Genomic DNA, 16,742 nt, shown 5'->3' with positions numbered 1-16,742 from the left:
TCCACCAAAGACAATAAAAAAGTGCAGACCACCAAAGAAGGTTGGCCAAGGGCCTAGGAACATCGTGGATGGTGCCAATTAGATTCACAAGTTGAGAAATCTCCAACTAGCCGTTAAGATCAAAATCTGCTTCGGAACCAAGAAACAACCAATCTAGAAGCAATAACTTGTGAGAAAAGAGTCCAAATGAACTGGAAATATAAAACAAGGGATAAGAAAATGTCTAGAAGCCAAGAATTTGATCTGCAATAGAAAATGAACAAGTATTGGAGAATTCCAAAAGTAACACAAAATCAACAACATGGAACAAGAACAACTAAAAAACAAATATATTTTTGGTTGATGCAAGATTTCTCAATGACCAGGGATGTTCCCACATCAAGATTATATATTTTCAACCTATACTTAATTGTAACAAAATATATTTTCAACATGAATTTAAAAAAAAACATAAAGGCCATAAACTAGCACAGTCTAAGCGCCTATTCACATAAGCTAAGAAAAACAATGCTAAGGTACTAAAGTAAGAGCTAAAAATGTTTCCCATGTATGAACACCCTAAAACTAATGGATTTTTCCCTTTTAAAAACCTCTATTACAAATTAGGATGCCCAAGGAAACAAAAATCTGATTCTCCAATTTGGTCACATGGCTGTCCATAATCAAAATTCCATCATGCTTTTCATCACAAGCATCGCCTCCATCACTCCAAATCATCATTTATGCCAAATTACTTCAACAAACCAATTCTCTATATCGACCTACACATTCTCCTAGGAGGATGCTTGGCAACTGATCCCACCTTTGGTTACTCTTTGAGCTCTGGTGATGTTAGGCATCCTTCTTTACCAATGTGTGGCTGATTGCTTGGTTGCAGGGATGCATGGCGGTTGGGTGGAGATTCTCCTCAGCTTGTATTTTCTTCCCTTTTGAAAAAACAATGAATGAGACATGTGGTGAGGCAACAAAACTTCTTGAAGCTCTTCACTTACCTTTCTCAAGAAAATCCCACAGAGGTGATGCGTGGCAGTCTTGGCGTGAAGGATTTGCATTATACAATTGTAATACCCTAAAAATGGTCATCTAAACCATGGGCCCCTAATCTCGACAAAATCACCAAGGTCCTAACCAAAGGCATTAAATCAATCTTGAGCACATTATTAATTCTTTAATCATCAAATATCACATGGCAAATCAATTACTCAATATTAATTAAATATTCATTTAATTAATTGAACCATTTCCAAGAATATCATTTTGATCAATTATCCTATTTTAATTTATTAAATATCCTTGCAGATTTAATTAATTAATAAATTGCCATTTAATCATGCAAAAGGAATTAATTTATTACAAAAGAGGAATTAATTACAAAGCAAGAGTTGAATTGAAATTAAACAAAAAGAATTGAATTGAGAGAGAAATCAAACTTGAGATATTATTTCTTTTTCTAAATTTAGAACTTGAAATTAGAAAAGAAATTAAATTGAATTATTGAATCATTCTCTAAAATTGGAACTCAAAGCTTTTCAAAAAAAGAAGTTCAGTTGCATTGAAAAGATTCTTTTCTTGAATAAATCAAATATATGCATGGAATTATCTATTTTTATCACAAATGCATGGAATTAATTTAATATTATTTCCAATGCAACTTGGACTTCTAATTTGAATGCATTTCAATTAAACTATAATTGGAATCTATCTCAAGGTTAACTAAACTTGATTTCTCAATTATTTTCAATTAATCCTAAATTGAGCTTTTTATTTTGTAATTCTCTATAAATACAGTCTTCAGCTCTCATTCCAATTCACCCTAGATATTTTTGAGAACACGCTTGGAGATTATTATCACACTATTTTGCTCTGGAGTCATTGAATATTATTGTGCTTTTTAGATTATTTGCATCCATTTAACATCCATTATTGCTTGAATTGATTATTTGCTTGAATTATTCATCCATTTTTCATCCATATAGTTAATATCATATAGATTAAATCCTTTATCTTGGTGTAGTCTAGTCATTGGTAGTGCTTATAAAAAATCTGAGAGCAATCTTATACTCACATCTTTTAGAAGGCAATTAGTCTCTTTATTATGATTTATTATTGATTGATTATTATTTACTAACCATAAATGTAATGACTTAATTAAAGTGTTGTGCTTACAGCTACAGACCACTTTTTCACACACACATTGGGAGTCAAGAGACACCACGCATCATTCATGTAGCTCAATCACTATCAGTAGAAGAATTGAAGGAGGTCACTCAGCTATTCTTAGAAAAGAAAATAAAATTTGCATGGATGTACTCTGATATTCCAGGCTTGGATCTTGATCTCATTATGCACCATCTTTCAATTACACCAGGAGTAAAACCAGTTAAGAAAAAACTCCGTAAGATGCACCCTCATGTTGCGTTGCTAGTCAAGGCTGAGCTAGAAAAACTACTAAAAGTTGGATTCATTAGAGCTATAGATTATGCCGAATGGATTTCAAAAATAGTACCTGTATCAAAGGTAGACAAGTCTATTAGAGTTTGCACTAACTTCAGAGATCTTAACAAAGCTTGTCCGAAGGATGACTTTCCATTACCAAACATTGATATGATAGTCGACATGACTGTTGGGTATGAAATGTACTCACTAATGGATGGATTCTCCAGATATAATCAAATCAAAATATCTCCTAGAGATCAATAAAAGACAATTTTCACCTATGCATGGAGAACCTTTTGCTAGAACATCATGCCATTTGGGCTAAAGAACGCTAGAGTGACCTATCAGAGAGTAGTTACAACCATTTTTCATGATATGATGCATAAGAATATGGAAGATTATGTTGATGACACCTTAGTGAAGACTATGAAAAGATCAACGCATATTCAAGAGTTAGGTCCTATACTCGACATAATGGAAAAGTTCAAACTCCAGTTAAATCCAAAGAAGTGTGCATTCAGAGTCACATCTGGTAAACTACTTGGCTACATCATTTCAAAGAAGGGAATTGAGGTTGATCCTGAGAAGGTCCAAGTCATAAGGTAAATGTCGCCTCTGAAGAACATCAGTCAAATGAGAAGTCTACAGGGACATCTCCAATCCATCAGATGATTCATTTCTCAGCTATCAGACAAAGCTCAACCTTTCACAAAGGTATTGAGAAAAGGAGTAATTTACAACTGGGATCAGTAGTGTGAATAACATCTTCAGCAAATTAAAGAGTACTTGTCGAATCCACCGATATTGATGCCACAGATTTAGGGTAAACCACTAATTTTATATATATCACAAACTAATTCATCACTGGGGACACTTTTGGCACAACAGGATGACAATAAAAAGGAACGAGCTATTTATTACATTAGTAGAACATTCGTGTCTTATGAAATGAACTACACTATAATAGAAAAAGCATGCTTGGCATTAGTCTTTGCATCACAAAAATTGAGACACTACATGCTAGCACATTTAGTCAAGTTGGTGGCCAAAATTGATCCAATCAAGTATTTTCTCAATAAGGTAACACTTATAGGAAGATTGGCCAAATGGGTCATGATCCTTATAGAGTTTGACATTGAATATGTGTAACACAAAGCCATAAAAGGACAGGTAATTGCTGATCAACTTGTTGAAGCTCTGCTCGAAGACTCTCAACCACTACATATAGAGTTTCTAGATGAATCTATAATGCATCTTACTCAACAACCTTGGAAAATGTTCTTTGATGGGTCCTTTACTCAAAATGGTTCAGGTGCAGGCATATTATTCATTACTCCTCAGAAGTATTCAATCCCAAAGTCTTATAAGATTTTGTTCCCTTGCACAAACAATATTGCAGAATATGAAGCTTTGGTGAATGAGATAGAACTAGCTATTGAATGGAAGGTTGCAGAATTGTATATCTATGGAGATTCTCAGCTGGTGGTTAATCAAATCAATGATACATATCAGACTCGAGATGAGAAATTTATGCCTTACAAGAGGATGGTTGATGATCTTAAGAAGCATCTTGCTTTTGTATCATTCCAACAGATTCCTAGATCCGTAAATAGAGCAGTAGATGCTATGACCACCTTGGCATCTATACCTGAGTTACAGGAGTCCAATTTTCGCTTTGATTTCCTGGTGGAAGAGTGTTATTACCCTGCTTATGATTCTCCTGAGACCCAAATAGTCTGTGCTATTATTGGACATGACTCATCCTAATACAACCACTTCTATTCCTATCTATGCGACCAAATTATCCTTGGAAATCTTACCCAAAATGAGAAAGGAAACCTAACCCGGAACGCTTCATGGTATGCTATCATGCTAATGATTTATTTAGATGAGGTTTGGATGGTACATTGCTTATGTCTAAAAACTGAAGAATTTGAACTTGCATTATCAAAAGTTCATGAAGGTATTTGTGGATCTCATTTGAATGGCCTTACTTTAGCTTAGAAACTACTATGGGCTGGCTACTACTGGCCAGACATGGAAAAAGATGCCATCCAATTTGCTAAGACTTGTGAGAAATGTCAGCTTCATGGAAATCTCATACATGCCCCAGCAATGGACCTCATACCATTTATTACACACTAGCCTTTTTAGCAATGGGCCTTTGATCTCATTGGTCAGATATATCTTGCATCATCCAACATACATAAATTCATCATAACGGCCACTGAGTATTTCACCAAGTGTGTAGAGGTAGTTCTACTCATCAAAGCAACTGGTAAACAAGTTGCCTTGTTCATCCTAAACTTTATCATTTGCAAGTATGGGATACCTTCATCTATTGTGACTAATAATGGAGGACAGTTTAAGAATAAAGATCTGGATGAGCTTTGTGAGAAATTCAAAATAAAGCAACACTGGTCATCATTATATTACCCTCAAGGCAATGGACAAGCTGAGATGTCTAACAAAAACCTACTGACTATCTTGCACAGAACAATGAACAAGTCTGGGAAGGATTGGCATTTGCAGCTCAATCCTGCACTATGGGCTTATAGAACAAGTATCAGAACACCTACTGGGGCTACACCTTTCTCTTTGGTGTATGGGTCTGAAGAAGTACTACCTATTGAAGTAGAAATACCATCTCTAAGAGTTTCTTTGCAAGGTCTTGTTATTGATGAAGATCATAGAATATCTAGATTGCAAGAACTCAAATTGCTAGATGAGCGTCGACAAGTGGCATTTGATCATCTCAAAGTGTATTAGAAGAGAATGTCCAAAGGATATAACAAGAAAGCTTGACAAAGAGAATTTCAGGTTGGTGATCTAGTTCTGAGAGAGAATCCAAAAAATCAATAGTTTTGCGACAATAAAGGGAAGTTTGAACCCAACTAGCTGGGTCCCTATATTGTTACTACAGTATTCAGCTCTGGTGCCTATCAACTCTCAAACTCAGAAGGAGAACATCTCCATAAACTGATTAACACCATCCACTTGAAGAAATTCTTCGCTTAGCATTCTCTGTGCTATCAACATGTACAGCTAGAAAAAGTCCTGAAGAAATACTAAAAATTGGAAAGTCTTGAAAAAAATAAAAAAAATAAAAAAAATCATAAAATACAAAAAAAAAATCATAAAAAGAAAAAGAAAATATATATAGAGAGAGAGAGAGAGAAAATGCCCTGGTGAAAACTTGGTAAATAGGCACCTTGGTAAAAAAATAAAAAATGAATCTCTGCCAAGCTAGCAGGTGAAAACCTGGCAAACAGGCACCTCTTGTACTCAAGCGCTCCATCTATCAACGCAACGTTGGCATTTCCCGCTTTCATGCATCTTTTTCTTTTTCTTGTACATATTTTTTAGTCACTTTCATGACATCCTGGTTCATTGAAACCCTCATGACTTGAAATGGATCAGCGTCCTAGTCTTAGGTTACTTGACAGAGCATATTACATATCCTAAGCAGTGTCAAACAAGTCATCTTTCTGCCAGTGAATCATGGTCATCCACTCTAAGTTAGTCACCTATCTCCTAACTACCAAAGAGTTTTTATCACTAAATAAACAAGCAAAACAACATAATGGAAAACAATCACTAAACAGTTTGAGCTATGAATGAAAATTTTCTTTGTGTGTTGTCTTTTATATTGCTTTTTGATTATTATCCCTCTAAGTAACTCGAGGAAGTCTATTGTGACTAAGAGGAGCAAGGATTGGGGGCATAATATTTTCTTTGCTTTCTACTTGTCGGAATGATCCCAATGATCTGGAAACATATAAATTAGCTGGGTGTCTGTGATAAGAGCCTTCACAACAAGGTGAAATCACCTCACATACCTTGACTCCACTTATTTGTATGCTACAGGGAGGTCCATATCATTTTCTTTGTTTATTTAGAGGGAATTTCTTTATGATGTAATTCAGGTCCCTGTGAAATCTTTCCAAGGATTTGAATGAAAAAAGGGTCATTGTGGACAAGATAATTAATATTGCACATTGGAAAAGAAAGGAACTCTAACCTGCATGTTGTGTCCGTTATGCTCAGTGATGAATCTTAACTATTTTAAATCCAACGACTAGGTTTAGGTTGCATTTCGCATATCATTTTGCATATCATTCTACATTTTTGTGAGTTTAGAGTGATTTTGGTATGGTAATAATCTCTTTATCTTCTGAATGAGAGCTGAAAGCATCATCATTTCTTACGCTAAGTGGTCTATTTATCATCATTTCTTCGATCGAGTATTTGTGTTGTGAGATGTTTTAGCTGCATACATAACATTTAATATAGCTTCATACATTTCATTATTCACTCATCTGTAATCATCTTATTGCATAGAAAAAAAAAGCATTGCGTTACTCATATTACTTAGTTGCACATTCATTTATTTGCATATGAAAAGACACAAAAATAGACATCTATAATCATTTGCATTACATACATTCATATTGAAAAGAAATGCATACATATAGAACAAAGCATATAAAAGACATCTCATAAACGAATCAACACAAGTACGATGAAGTCAAATCAGATCTCGTATATATATATATATATATATATATATATATATATGTCAAGTCTAAAGGTACAAAATGATGTCGAATGACATATACAAACTCCCATCGGAGCAAGAATCATATAGGCTACAAAAAAATGGGTGTGTCTACAAAAATATATCTGAGCTACAAGAAGAATATCTAGCTCTGAGCCTCTCCCTCATTGCCTGGTAGAGGAGGAGGAGCCTGATGACTGGGATCCTGTCGAGGTACCCGAGCTCCCTCAAAATGTGTCATATACTGAGAATAAGGAATCACTTGCTGCGCTACTGGAATTGCCATGCTATATGTTGCGACATAGTAGGCTTCCCTGTTGTTCTAATGTAAAACCTCCTGCTGGAGGGTGTCTCACTCCGCTCTCATCGCCATGACCAGATGATTGCACTCTTCTCTCAGCTCCATAGGTTGATGATCTCGCTTCCCTAGCAGAGTCTGAGCCATTATCAACTGTGACTACAGCTCTACAAGATGTGCTCTCATCGATCGTCCTGTGTCTGTCCCCTACTCTCTTGCTGGCTCTCCACCTCCAGTAGCACCCTTCTCCTCCCTCCATTGCCAGACTTATCCTAGAGCTACTCACTCCTCAGCTCCACCCAATCTCACTCCTACTCTCCCAAGGGATCCACCCTCACCCCTTTGTTGTCCACGCTCAGCTAGAACCTTGCTGCTACTAGCACTAGGATTCCCACCTGTCCACCTTAGAGCCTTGACTCTCTATCCTTGTCCCTGTCTCTGGCCTTGTCTCAGACCCTATCTCTATACCTGTGCGGGAGCATCATCCTCAATATCCTCAATGCGTGGTGGCTGCTCACTCGGATCAGTAAACCTAGGAAAAGGATGCTACTGGAACCACTCTCTGTACTAGGGCAATACCCTTGCATCTACTACATCATCCATATAATCCCATTTGAGGTGTTTTAGACCAATCAGCTCCTACATGGATAAGGCATAAGATAACCGTGGAGACCATCGCTATCTCTCCTCATCCATGTAATGCGCATATGCTATAAACTCCCGCGAGATCCCCTGAGGCCAGCCATATTGCCTCATCACTCGAGAAATGAGGAACCTCTCCACAATAGTCTGTGATCTCCCAATAAGTGGACGTGTGACAAAAAAGTCCCTGCAGACTAGCCTCCAGTCATCCCATGGCTCCAAACCTCTATAAGATCTCCACACTATGACTATCAAATCATCCAGCTATCACTACCAAAATATGTCTTGCCCAGATGGGGCTGTGTAATATAACTGGCATACTTGTATATAATCGGCTGTCCAAGCTCTCTACTATCATCTACAATAGGCTGACAAATGGGAAGATGATCCCAAACCAAAACTTGTAAAATATATACACCTGCGGCCATGCTCCGACCATCTCTATATACTATCTCATACATCTCGCGATACATGTGAGCCAGCAAGTAACAACCCCGGTCAAGCCTCTGAGGGGTCTCCATCAATCTCATCAAAATCCTACCCCAACCACACTGGAAACCCTACTGTCCTCTATCTAGCATCAAAAAATAGCCTATGAATCCTGCTAGAACACATGCCAAAGGAAACTCCTCGTTGTATCTGCTCATAAATATGTCCCAACTAATGGAACGAGTTAAAATGTTAGGATCCTTGAAGACATGCCTCACTGCCTATAATCTTGGAAGGTAAACTGAATCGCAATCCACCTTATCCCGAGCAAAAGGGATACAAAGGATCCTATATACATCCTTGGGAGTGATAGTCAACTCCCCCACTCGCAAATGAAACATGTTATGCTCTGAATGGAAACTGTCTACCAATGCCATGAGCATACCATGCTTCACATGGATATTTAGCAAACTAAGAAGATGAGTCAAACCACATACATCAATATGAGCCTTCTCAACCTTAGATAAATGTCAAACTAATGCCATAGTAGGAAGATAAACGTATCTAAAGAGCATAGGAGGTAATCAAACCTGCAAAAAACCAACAACGAAGCATCATAAAACATTCCAAATGAGCCTACATGAGAAGTAAAACATCAAGCAAATCCAACTAAGTCAAATGCAAAATCAAGATTTTAGGTTTAGACCTTCAAAAATTCTCACTGTCTCCTGAATGACAAAACATAGAGGGATAGAATCTCATACGAGTCAGGAATAGATCTCATACGACAAAACAACCCCAAATGACAATTTATTAGACTTAGCACGACAAAATGGTCTTTTTACAGAACTGTCGTACGATACAAGGGTGTGTCCCGAATGATAATTCTAATGACTTCAAATGACACAAGATAATTTACTAGTTACTTGTACGAGATAGAATCCCGCCTCGTAGGATAAAACGTGAAACCCGACCCCAAACATGCGAAAAAGTTGAAAAATGAGCAAAAAAATTCAAAATTGAAAACATAAAGAGGCTTAAGATCGATCACTTACTGTTGGCTCATAGTTTTGGGGTCGATTATGACATCTCTGGCGCTCAAATCAATGCTGACGAGTAGGGACCACTATTTTCTTCACAGAAGGATTTTTAAATTTTCAAACTTGGTGGGTTAAAATGATTTGAAAATGACACTTTTGTCCCATATATAGCCAAAAACCTAATTTTTCAACTTGCTCCAATGGACATGAAAATTGTACCCTTACTAATTCGCCTGCTCTGATTCCATTTTCGGGATTGAAATCAAAATTTGAGATCATTTTGCTAGTCAATTTCACAATTTGGATCACTTAACGCTCTTTTCATCAAATGCTCATTCTTTCTTCAAATTGCGCTCAATTTCAACGTTGAATCTTAATTCAATTTCATTTCTACACATCAATTTTACGATCAACTTTGTGCTCAATTTTTCATCAATCAACATCGATTCTTCAAATATTCCTCACAATCAATTTGTGCTCAAATAACTTATTTTCACCACACAATTGCCTATGATCAAGTACCCTCGCTATTTTTTTGATTTCGTTCCCGAGGGGGCATACTTACGACCTTATGACCTCACATCTCACATGTCGAGAACATTTTTTTTTTTTCCCAAATCTTCAGCAAACGTCGAGCAAAATCTTTTCAACTAAAGAAAATCAATTCTTATTGCTAAGGGGCATCTCAACTTCATCACTTCACATCAAATTGAGATCTCTCGATCATTTGAATTCGAATCAATCGCTAGGGGCATATCAGTTTCATTGCTTAAAATCAAGCTGATATTTATATTTCATCTAAATCAATCTCTTAACGTTAATCAGTTTTATCGCTTTACATCAAACTTATTATTTGTTTAAACTCAATCAAAAGTTTAAAGAGTATCTTTGATCACACTCAATCTAAGAAGGTGTTCAGTATTCATTTCTTGGTCAAGCTGAATAGTTTATCTTCATCATGTCTTGATCAATCATGTTCAAGATCAATTTTTATCATCACTCACTGTGTCTAGATCAATCAAGTTCTAGATCAGTAAGATCCTCTTCTTGATCAATCAAGTTCAAGTTTAGTATCTTTTGTTTCTATCGTTCCTCAGTTCAATCAAGTTTGGGATCGGTATCATTTTAATCTAGTTCATGATCATTCAAGTTCAGAACTGGCATCTCCTAGACATCACACATTCTTTGAACCAATGCACTGCGCACACATTAATTCAAAGAGGGGCAAATGTAATACCCTAAAAATGGTCATCTAAACCATGGGCCCCTAATCTTGACAACATCACGAAGGTCCTAACCAAAGGCATTAAATCAATCTTGAGCACATTATTAATTCTTTAATCATCAAATATCACATGGCAAATCAATTACTCAATATTAATTAAATATTCATATAATTAATTGAACCATTTCCAAGAATATCATTTTGATCAATTATCCTATTTTAATTTATTAAATATCCTTGCATATTTAATTAATTAATAAAATTGCCATTTAATCATGCAAAAGGAATTAATTTATTACAAAAGAGGAATTAATTACAAAGCAAGAGTTGAATTGAAATTAAATAAAAAGAATTGAATTGAGAGAGAAATCAAACTTGAGATATTATTTCTTTTTCTAAATTTAGAACTTGAAATCAGAAAAGCAATTAAATTGAATTATTGAATTATTCTCTAAAATTAGAACTCAAAGCTTTTCAGAAAAAGAAGTTCAGTTGCATTGAAAAGATTCTTTTCTTGAATAAATCAAATATATGCATGGAATTATCTATTTTTATCACAAATGCATGGAATTAATTTAATATTATTTCCAATGCAACTTAAACTTCTAATTTGAATGCATTTCAATTAAACTATAATTGGAATCTATAACAAGGTTAACTAAACCGGATTTCTCAATTATTTTCAATTAATCCTAAATTGAGATTTTTATTCTGTAATTCTCTATAAATATAGTCTTCAGCTCTCATTCCAATTCACCCCAAAGATTTTTGAGATCACACTTGGAGATTATTATCACGCTAATTTCGCTCTGGAGTCATTGAAGATTATTGTGCTTTTTAGATTATTTGCATCCATTTTACATCCATTATTGCTTGAATTGATTATTTGCTTGAATTATTCATCCATTTTGCATCCATATAGTTAATATCATATAGATTAAATCCTTCATCTTGGTGTAGTCTAGTCACTGGTATTGCTTATAAAAAATTTGAGAGCAATCTTATACTCACATCTTTTAGAAGGCAATTAGTCGCTTTGTTATGGTTTATTATTGATTGATTATTATTTACTAACCATACATGTAATGACTTAATTGAAGTGATGTTCTTACAGCTACATACCACTTTTTCACACACACAACAATGTCCCGAGATAATCATAGGGAAGGGACATGTGGCAACCTAGAGGATCTTGGTGGGTTTTAGGTGAGAATGCCATTCTCAAAAGTGCATCCAAGTGAAATGTGGCAAAAGTGGAGGGTCGACTCTCAATTAACTAGGACACAAAAAATAAAAAAGAGAAAACCCGAAGGGAAGCTAAGGATTTTCATCCACACCTACTATAATCCTCTATCCGACATTGAACAATTTTCTCAAGCACTTCTCATTTGTTAATGAGATCAACCCATTCATCTAAAATATTTTTTTTGGCTTAGCTTATTGTTCTCTAATTTTTAGAGGATGAGAGTTTTCCCTTTCCTAGTATTTTTGACTCTCCCCTTTTATGGTCATTCTTGAGGTAAGATGTAAGAGCCTTGAGCTAAACATATCTAGCATATATTTAGGGGTTCTAATTTTCACTATACGAGACAACCAAGTTGTGAAGGTAAAATTCACACATTCAGTTTTGCATTTCTGGTGTGGTCTTTGAATAAGTAATGCAAAGTGATCTAGTTGTAATGATAGAAATAGGTGCATCACTAAAAGGATTAATTATTTGAAAAATAAAATAAAAATCTTACAAGTAAAGGACATATACTTGGGTTGGTGGTATATATGGTATAAAGTGATAATGATAAGCTATTGTAAAACTATACAGATCCAACCAAAAACAATCTAAGTCCTGTTGTCACATGGATTTGCACTCGATGCAAGATTGAAATTCCTACAATCCAGTGACACATTGGACTACTCTTAGGTTGTGGGCATCCTATTATGAGAGAAGACCTCTGGATTATAGGCCAACTTCCTATTTGATCACCTAAAGAACTTAAATGAATTTCTAAGAAAAGGGAAGAAGGATATGCATGAAACTGAAAATTAACTACTACTAGGTGATCCACCAATGATAAAAGACCTACAAACTTCTTACAAATCCACAAGATAACCAACTAATGAAACTGCTTAAACTCACAACTCAAACATACATGTTTGCATAAATGATTCTCTTGAAAGGCTAGCTTACTGATGTTCACAAAAAGGAGAATAATAATGTTCCCACAATTTTGATGCAACAGAATCACATACACAATCAGAGACTTGCACTATAACATGTACCTCAGCCCTAAGCATCTGAAGAAACTAAGATAAAATAAAGGATTCTACAAAAAGAATCACAAAATTTTAATCAAAATGCTTACAATAATAACACTTAGACCAAACAATTTAAGGAGGAACTCAACTTCTTTATTGAAAACAAGGAACTTTATACATTACAAATCTAGAAAAAACTCGTAAAAATGAGCTACAGGAGCCTGAGTATCTTTAGCTACACAATCTCAAAACTCCCAAACTCCTTACAAAAGAGTGAAAAAAAAACACTTATACCAAAGCTTGCAAAAAATTCAAAAAATTGAATTTTTGGCTCCAAGATGGATCATTTGTCATCAATTTTAAGCTTTTCCTCAAAATCAGGGGGCTTAACTGAGAGAGAAACTCTTCCAAAACTACAAAAAAGAGTAGCCAAATTGAACACAACTTCACGTCATTTTGCATTGAGTTCACCTAGACGCTATTGGTTACCTGACCATTTGATCTAGCCATCTGCATTAACCGTCAGCACATAATAGAAACTGTCGCGACTACTGACAGCTTGTAGCTATGTTGCAAGGATTAACCTTTACGCACCTTTTCATTACCGTATAGTGATAGCGCTTAGATCTTCAGGAACCTGTTCATCTTTTAACCACTCTTCTTTTTACTTTTATCTCTCTTGTTTCTCTCTTCATCCTGGGCCCATGGGAATGAGCAACGATAATGACCTTTAAACCATTGAACCACTTTGAACTAGTTCAAAGTTCAAGTTCAAAGTTGATTTAAAAAATATAGACATCCGCTTGTCTGTAGACTTTTGCCACGTGTCAGCTTCTGATTTGCTCGCAGGTCCACTTTGTCTTCCATCTGGACTTGGTCTGACTTGGTTCTTCATCTTCTCTCTACCACATGGCACATCCTCATTCATTCTGAGTCCACCTGGATGACCACCTCAACTTTCACCTTGCTAGTTGCCAAGTCGCATGAGTTAACCAGTGAGCATCTTCATCATGCGATATAGCGACAGTCGTTGATCTGTCCTCAAACTGCTCAATCTTTAACCTCTTAGCTGCTCACCTTTTTCACACGTGCTTTGTCACCAAGTCACTATGATAACTAGCGAGCTTCTTTCTATAGCAATATAGAGATGGTCATTAGATCTTTCCTGATCTACTCGGTCTTTAGTCTCTCTAAGCATCTATGCCATATGTCAATCTCTGGTTTGCCACCTGATCCACCTAAGAACGGCCTCATCCGCCACCTCAACACCACTGGACCCACCATTTTACTTTGGTTTATTCGGCATCAATATTTCGGCCAAACTACCTCCCTCAGCGAATAATTTTTTATGTCTCATTGAAACTGTAGTTTCATCGATACCTTTTATTTTGATGAAACCAATGCATTCAGTGAAACCATTTAGAGATCTATCACGGCCAAGGTTTGTTCAGCATTCACCTTGATGACATGCCACCTATCGCGAGGCATGTCACCATGTGTCACCTTATGATACGCTCAGTGTCCATGTCAACACCACCTGACCTGCCACCTATCATGAGGGTATTCATTCCGGGCACTTCATAACCATGGTACAACGATAGTAATGGATAGCCCCAGAATGTCACTCCACCATTTGATCTTCCTTGATCTGTTGTTGATCTCAGCGATCTTCTCGAGCTTTAAATTTCCCTTTTCGGTGCATGCTTTGTCACCAAGTCACAGAGAGTATTTGGCGATTATCTTCCCATCACGACATAGTGATAGCCGTCAGATCTTTCTTGATCACCGTTGATCTACCTAAATCTGCTCGATCTTTAGTCTCTCTAAGAGGCTCTCTCTTATACCTCGGTGTCACCATGTGGCACACCTCTATTTTTCTACATGATCCACCCAAGCGCCACTTCAACTTCTACCTGGATGCTACCTTACCAGTTGCTAAGTCGCGGTAATTAACAGTCGGTGACTTTCACATAGCGGTATAGCGATGACCGTCAGATCCTTTGCAACCTGCTCACCTCTTAATTTGCCCTTTCACTGCAAAATTTGGTTTCTTTGAGATGCATGCGCATGCGAGAGGCCCACCAACACTGAATTTCTCCTTTTCAAAAGCCTGTAAGCTTTGACACTAAGGATATATGCGACCTTGCATATAAATGTGATAAATTTCCTCCGTGCGGCCAATGTGGGATAAATGGTCCTTCTTGGGCCTTTCCTCTGTCACGTGACCCCTGCAGTTTGCTTTTACCTGAAGGTTTTTGAGCCTCTCCAAATTTAAAAATGAATTTTGCAATGGAGCATGAACATTTATGTGATCTATCTATCTTTGCAACATTCATCTCCATCAACATGCTGGGCTCAACCCTTGTGGGAGCCACATTTTAACCCACATGCTATATTTTACCTTTCCTGTATCTTCACATGAAGCAAACAAGTTAGACAAAAACATGTATTATTTTCATATTTAGCACTTGTTTCTCCTTCTAAGGCATATTCAGCTTGTAGCAAAAATAGGTAACATTTTCGACAACATCTGCCATATGTTTTCCTGCTAAACATTTTGACCAGCTTCCTTATGCATTCCATTGGGCCCAAAGTCACTAAGACTGATAGAAAACTGAAACAACACATCACACATGACTACAGAAACTCTCTTTTCTCTTAAAAACCTATCCTAATCTATGGAGTATAGGTGTGTGGTTTATGGCAGTGAGATTAACACCTTACTGTCATGAATAAGGCATGCATATTGACAGATTAGGATAGGACAAAACAAAAAAACACTTTTGAAATACTGCAACTATTTATTGCAGCTATATGGGGGAGATGGCTTTTGTGCATGAGAGGGGATAAACATATTCCTTGTTTCATATGATGGGCACCTCTTTTTTATAGCTTTGATGGATTGCAATAGTATGACTCTCATTTCTCCTCCTGAACTATGCACTAGGCACTTAGGGAAAACAAAACTACAAACTGACCTATTGTGCAAAGCACTTATTACCACTAGGAAAACTGAAATATGTACAAATTTTAGGCATACCTCAAAATCAATGCTTGAGGTGAATCCCATTGATTGGGATTGGTTCAACTTCACCATCCAACTTAGACAATTGGAAGGCATTGTGCTACTTGCACTCAGAAATCATATAAGGCCCACTCCAAAAAGTATCAAACTTTGTATGCTTGCTTGGCCTGCTCTTGAATTCATCTCATTTCAGGACAATGTCACCTTCCTTGAACACTCTAGGAGAAGCCCTCTTATCAAAATATCTTTTCATTTGAGCTTGGTGATGCTCAATTTTCCTCATCGCCTTATTTCTAACTTCCTCTAGCTCAATCAACTGAGCCAATCTTGCTGACATAGGCTCTTCTTCAATCATATCCAGCTAGTTAGATAAATCAAGGGCTGGAAACTCAAGTGAAATAGGAAACCTTGCCTCTTTCCCATACACAAGCATGTATGGAGACATTCCAGTGGACCTCTTTGGTGTGATTCTATCAGCCCATAAGGCTGATTTAAGCTTGGTATGCCAAGCTCGCTGATTTCCTTCCATGGTCCTTTTGATGATTCTGAGTAGATTCTTATTTGTGGACTCATCTTGTCCATTTCCTTGAGGGTAATAGTTATATGAGGTGTTGAGATAAACACCATTCTTTACTGCCCAATTAGATATTTGGCTCCCTACAAAAGAAAGAGCATTATCCAAAGCTATAGATTCAAGGACACCAAATCTAGTTATCAACTCATCATAAAAGCTCAAAATAGTTGTCTCGTTTGCTTCCTTCAATGCTACAACCTCAGTCCACTTAGTAAAATAATCAGTGGCTCTGAGCACCCACTTGTGGCCAACACTTGAAGGT

This window comes from Cryptomeria japonica, chromosome 11 (assembly GCF_030272615.1).
Source record: "Cryptomeria japonica chromosome 11, Sugi_1.0, whole genome shotgun sequence".
Classification (NCBI taxonomy): Eukaryota; Viridiplantae; Streptophyta; class Pinopsida; order Cupressales; family Cupressaceae; genus Cryptomeria; species Cryptomeria japonica.
The sequence above is the reverse complement of the archived record's forward strand: the minus strand, read 5'-3'. Positions refer to the sequence as shown.